Consider the following 6000-nt stretch of genomic DNA (forward strand, 5'->3'; position numbering starts at 1 on the left):
TGAGATAGTTTCCTGTTTTTACTCATATTCCATTGTTTTATACAGTAACCAAATTACACAAGTTAATAAGCACAAGTGACATGCGCAGATTCAGTACAACTGTGGGAAGGTACGGAAGCATGTGTCACCCTCAGGAAAACTTACCAGCTCCCCGGACCTCCCAACAACCGGTAAGATTTACAAAGAAACAGGGTCTGCCGATCCTCCTACACAAATGGACGTCGATGCAGACAGCTTTTGTGATATCAAAGTGCATTTCAATACATAAACATTAACTGGCTTTCTGTTTGTTTTAGACAGGGTCTCTCTGTGTGACCCTGTCCTGTCCCAGAACTCGCTGTGTAGCACAGGCTGGCCTGAAAACCACAGACGTCCACCTGCCTCTGCCTTCTGAGGGCTGGGATTAAAGGTGTGCCACCAAGCCTCTCTTTAATACATAGATATTTATTTGAGAATAAAATATTAAACCAGAAAAAAGGGGATAATGATATGATGCTAAGTGTTCTCAGTAGCCATATTTTTCAACCTATCCCCACTTTAACTTGTGACATTAGGTGTCATCCTTTCCTTTCTGGGGGCCACACTGTCCCCCATAAATGGTTTCTCATTATTACAGCATGTTCTTATAACCAAAGGGGTTAAGTGTACAGGAGTGGCTTCAAGTGTTAATTCAGAAAGACAAGGGGTATCCACACACATTAGGGGAATCTCCTTTCCCCACTTCTGGGTTTCCGTTTAGACAACTACAATGAATTAGCACTCCCATCCCTCTTGCTGGAATTGTCTTATCGGTGAGTCGGGAAGAGCAGGAGAAATGGACGGATGTGCTGGGCTCTTTCTCCTCCTCCGAGATATCTCCACTCGCACACAACACACTGTGGGCTACAGTAGACACATGGGCAAAGAGTTGGCAGCTTCTGGCAGAGGACTATCAAGTGAGCGACGCTCTTTATGATTTGCGGCTGTCCCTACCTACAGCTGAGGGTGAGCAGACCCTTTCGGCAGCATCTTAAATGCGTGCTCTCCAACTAGTCTAAAGGGGCAGTAAAAAGGGATTTCCCACATTCCCACCTGACTCTTACACCCGTGTCCCATGGAGGGCTCTACATAGACCCAGGAGAAAGGAGCTGCCGCATGCAGGCAGGGCAGAGTACACCATGAGCTGCACACTGAGAGTGTGATCCTAGGATTGAAAAAGGCAATGGTACGGGCTGAAGAGTTGGCTCAGTGGGTAAGAGCACTTATTACTGTAAAGGACCCAGGTTTGACTCCCAGCACCCACATGAAGGCTCATCACCTCCTCGGCACTAAGGCACCAGGCACGCATGAGATGCACAATATACATGCAGGCAAAAGTGCATACACATAAAATAATAGGAATAAATCTTTAAAAAAAATTAAATGTGATAGTAATTTTGGAGAGCAGCCAAAAGAAATCCCCAGACAAAAGGCATTTGGGGGCAAAAAATGGGGGACAAGATGCATAGAGAATCAGCCAGGTGCTGATTTAACATCAAGTTAAAAATGCACAGTAAAAATGAAGGGGATAAAATCATCAAAGAAATAGCTTAAGAAATTTTCTTAGGATTAAAAGACAGGAGTTTCTGAGGAAAGGGGGCCTCCCAAGCCCCAAGGCAAAATACTGACAGCAAGGTGTGTGGTGGTGAAATGCTAGACCACGGAGAGCAAGGAGGTTCTAAGATTTTCCTGGGTGGGGAATTAGAAACACTAAGTCTGGAGTGTAAATCAATTCAAACGAACAGCAACTTCAGAACCCAGAAGACAATGGGGTCATTCTATCGAATTTTGAGGAGGAAGGTTATGGATAGCATGGATTTTACCATTATCTAATGAGGGCAAAAATGAATAAAATCTCAACCGTGAAACATTTCAAAATGCATCTCTCATCCATCCTTAGTCAGAAATGCCCTGGAAGACGTGGTCCACCAAAACAAGAGCATCAATCAAGAAAGGAGGGCACACAGGGACCAGGCTCAAAATGATAGGTGACAGAAGCCTTGGGAAGACACTAAATAGAGAGCTCAGAAGGATAATAGCACAGGATGCCAGGAAAATGACTAAGCTGAAAGAAGTCAGGAGCCTGGAGTGGAGAATTTGCAGGCGATGTCAGCCGTCAGTCCATAGGAGACTAAACAAACAAAGAGGCTTTTTTTTTTTAACATGGCCCCAAGTGGATCAACTGTGAGCAACATTTAGAAGGTAATATAAATATCAGTTCTGACTACAGAGCTCAGCAAAAAATGCTGACAAGATGCTATCAGAGGAATGAACAAGGGAGACTCTTGCATGTGTAGTTAGCAGATAGTAGATGTTAGCGGAGAACTCCACCATTCTCCACTGGCATTCCAAGAGACAAAACCTAAAACCAAAGAAAAAAATCAAAAGTAGCTTATTATTTGGAGTTCCAAAGTCAAATTGCTATGAACATCCACAAGAGTCAGAAATGAGGCCTCTGGTTAGTCCGAGACAGGGAGGAAGTGACAAGAGACTTTCTCCTGATAAGACAAGTCATTTTCTGGTCTTACATAGATATGTACCTAATTTGGATGAAAATAAAAATCTAATTTCTTCCTAAGGCAGGTTTTTTCTGCTTCTACATTACAAAGCAAGGGATGCTGTTTACAAAAGACAGACCACACCCTTATTTCTCCTGTTTGCGAAGCTGTAGCCACCCAAGGGCTCTTGTGTTTTCTGCACTGTGGACTGCAGTGCTTTTTTATCCTGCTACTGTGTGCTAGGTAGCTTTATGATGGGTTCTTGGCTTAAAAATTCTGCTGACAAATTATTTGGTCATTTACACCAGACTACTAAAAATAAGTTATTCTTGTATTCATTAACTATTTCTACCTCTGTATTCACTATCCAGGCCCAAATAAATAACAACATAATAACATAGCCATAACTAAAAGACTAAGAGTAGTTTTTACCCAAATGTAAAAACCAAGCCGATAGCATTCTGCCACATAACTACAAGACTAAGACTGTGTGTAGATCACTTCAAGTTCTGCATCTCCGAACAACATAAACAAAAGAACTATAACCTTTAATTGCTTGAAACAATGTATTTCTCTCTGTCCTTTTTATAGTAAGTGTATCATTTCATCTGATATATCGAGGTCAGAAGTCAGCTGCATAAATGAATCCAGTAATAAATAAAAAGCATCTGTCTGTTGTTTGTTTATACTTTGGGACAGCAGGGCACATTCTATAACCCTGGTTGACCTTGAACTCAGAATCCTTTTGACTCAGTTTTCTGAATGCTGGGATTACAGACACGTACTGCACACCCATCTAAGATCTCGTTTGTGTATGTGAATGTGTGTGTGTGTGTCTCTGTGTGTGTTTATGCCACAAACATCTATTTCCTAAAGTGTTTTTTAGAATATTCTTAGTAGCTGGAACAGACAAATCCTGAGTGGAAAAGGCTAACAAGACTTAGCCACCTGCCCAATGTATCATCTTGTCCAGTTTCTGTTGGAATTTCTGGTGAAAAAAAAAACAATGGCCGGGCGGTGGTGGCGCATGCCTTTAATCCCAGCACTCGGGAGGCAGAGGCAGGCGGATCTCTGTGAGTTCGAGACCAGCCTGGTCTACAGAGCTAGTTCCAGGACAGGCTCCAAAGCCACAGAGAAACCCTATCTCGAAAAAAACAAAAAAAAAATGCAATACATGATCACGCAGCCCCTTGTAAAATCTCATCTCCCGCTCCCTACTTCTCCAAGCTGCCTGCAGCTAGCATTGATAAACTCTCTATTGTCTCAAGCCTGGGAGCTGAGATTGACTCTGTGTCATTACCTTAGCCAGTAGTATAAATGAACGCTATAAGAACACTAAATCACACTTGCCCAGGTATATCTATTTTAAGTATATTAGACTTTTTAAAGTTTTTCAATTATTGACTTAGGTGGTACACCCTAGGAGATAAGAATTATTTGGATTGGGGAGGGTATGTTTGGTTGGTTGGTTGGTTGGTTTTTCATTTTCCTTTCTAAAGGGCATCATGTAGCCAGAAAAAAATTAATTGCAATATTGCTGAAATGGTCACAGGTCACTTTTTAACAGTGAAGATATTCAGATATCCATAATTTGATTTTAAAGTTAAAATGTTCTTTCCAAAAGAGGAGGTGGGAAGGGTTCCTAAGGACAGAAGATGCTCTGTGGCAGAATGCTATCGGCTTGGTTTTTACATTTGGGTAAACACACTCCAGACCTCAGACATGAACTGGAAAAGCCCTGATTCTCATCCAGCTCCTTGCTTCACAGAAGAAACAAGTTCCGAATTCAGTGCCTTGCAAAGTGGAGGAGCTGCATCCTGAGGTGTGTGCTTCTCAGCCAGGAGTGCTTCCCAGGACCCCAGGACATGGCTTCCCCTTCTGGGTGAAGGCGATTGTTATCATATAGAAAACAGCACCCACTACAGTGAAGCCACACGTTTATTGCCCGGATCCGTGTTGTTTCAGTGCATTCTGGGGGCTTAGCTCCTTAAACCTTCCCAGCATCCCCAAGATGTGGCTGTTACAGAAGCCTGCTTTACCTCAAGAGCGAGCCTGGGATACAGATTAACAGCCCAGGATCCTGCCAGCTAGCATGTGGCTGAGCCCCAAACTCTACTGACAGCATACAGCATACACTAAAGCTCTACTTAACACCTTGGCTATCCCAGTGAAGTAAAGCTTCAGATCCACAGGAAACATCCTGACAGCCTTAACTTTCTCTACAAAGAGCATGAAATTGAAAGGAGAGCAGCCTAAAAAAATATTTTTATTTATATTTTGGAAAGTCTGCCATATCACTGTTGGAGACAGGTTTTAGAGAAAGAATCCTCCGTACGATCATAACCTTATCACCTGTAAGATGGCACACACCCGTCTAGCAAACTTTCATCGCTAAACTGGATGGTGGAGAGGGAAACGAAGAGATCTGAGTGTATTTAAAAACAATAACAGGGGCAGCGTGCAAGCTGCATTTAAACCAGGACACACCGGTTCCTGAGCCGGCGCTCTCTCTCTCTAGCCCTTTGAGCACCACGGCTCCTAGAGCCCAGTGCAGCTCCGGGGCCACACAGCAGACAGATGGATCTGCCAGGCTTCTCATCCCAGGAGGCCACTGTGCCAAGGTCACCACCTCACTCGGTTCAACAAGGCAATGACAGGGTTTGCAAACCTGGGATCTAGCCAGGAGGGGGACACACCCCCATTCCCCGCCTGCCCTGGGTCGTCTCCAGGTTTTTAGTGCCAGCACCACAAGAGGCTGCAGTAGCCTGAGGACTGAGAGTGGACGGAAAGCAGATGTGGGTTTCTCGCCCAGAAGGGACAAATCTGCCACCACGGGACAGAACTTTCTTTCCTTTTACATAACCAGTACCCTGCCGGGGCACCTAACAGTGATTCTGCGCAGACAGCCTGGAGTTCTTATGGTCAAACTTGTCCTGTCCACACTGTCTACAACACCTCTTCACTTTACAGGGTATGCTCACTCGAGTTCAGAGTGACCAAGTAGGAGAGAGAGGCCGCTGTGGCGCCACTCAGGAAGCTTTTCCTGCCCACCTCACCTGTTCTGAGTCCCCAAGCTTCATGCTGCGCTGTTCCGCAAAAGGCAGGCACAGGTCCCCGGCGTCCGAACTGCGGACAAGCCTGATGCCTTGCTGGCTCGGGTCCCCCTGGGTCTCACCCGGACAGCAACCCGGGACATCCGAAGCTTTGCGGGGAGGGGGGAAAGGGGAAATGCCGCGGATATTCCGAGCGCCTGCGCACCAAGGGAAAGCAAGGCGGGATTTCCCGAATGTTGTGAACCCCAAACAGGACACCCCGACTCACTGCCCTATGCGGAGATTCCGCCTCCTTCAGCTATCTACACAACAGAAAGGCGGGCAGTAGCTTCACACGCACCCAGTAGCCATGGTCGCAACCCCCATACTAAGCGCTCTCTCTCTCTCTCTCTCTCTCTCTCTCTCTCTCTCTCTCTCTCTCTCTCTCTCTC

General features: G+C 45.2%; 1 protein-coding gene across 3 annotated transcripts in view; it reads right to left on the reverse strand.

Annotated features, from left to right (window-relative positions):
• Npr3 (natriuretic peptide receptor 3) overlaps positions 1–6000 on the reverse strand; it is a 52046-nt gene that overhangs the window by 44378 nt on the left and 1668 nt on the right. The window contains exon 1 of one of the 3 annotated variants that reach the window (XM_026783772.1): positions 5573–5658. The exons of the other annotated variants lie outside the window; for them this stretch is intronic. The gene's annotated coding sequence lies outside the window, so the exon portion shown is untranslated. Of the gene's footprint in view, positions 1–5572; positions 5659–6000 lie in introns of those variants that run through there. 3 annotated transcript variants of the gene reach the window in all.

Source organism: Microtus ochrogaster, chromosome 19 (genome assembly GCF_000317375.1).
Source record: "Microtus ochrogaster isolate Prairie Vole_2 chromosome 19, MicOch1.0, whole genome shotgun sequence".
Classification (NCBI taxonomy): Eukaryota; Metazoa; Chordata; class Mammalia; order Rodentia; family Cricetidae; genus Microtus; species Microtus ochrogaster.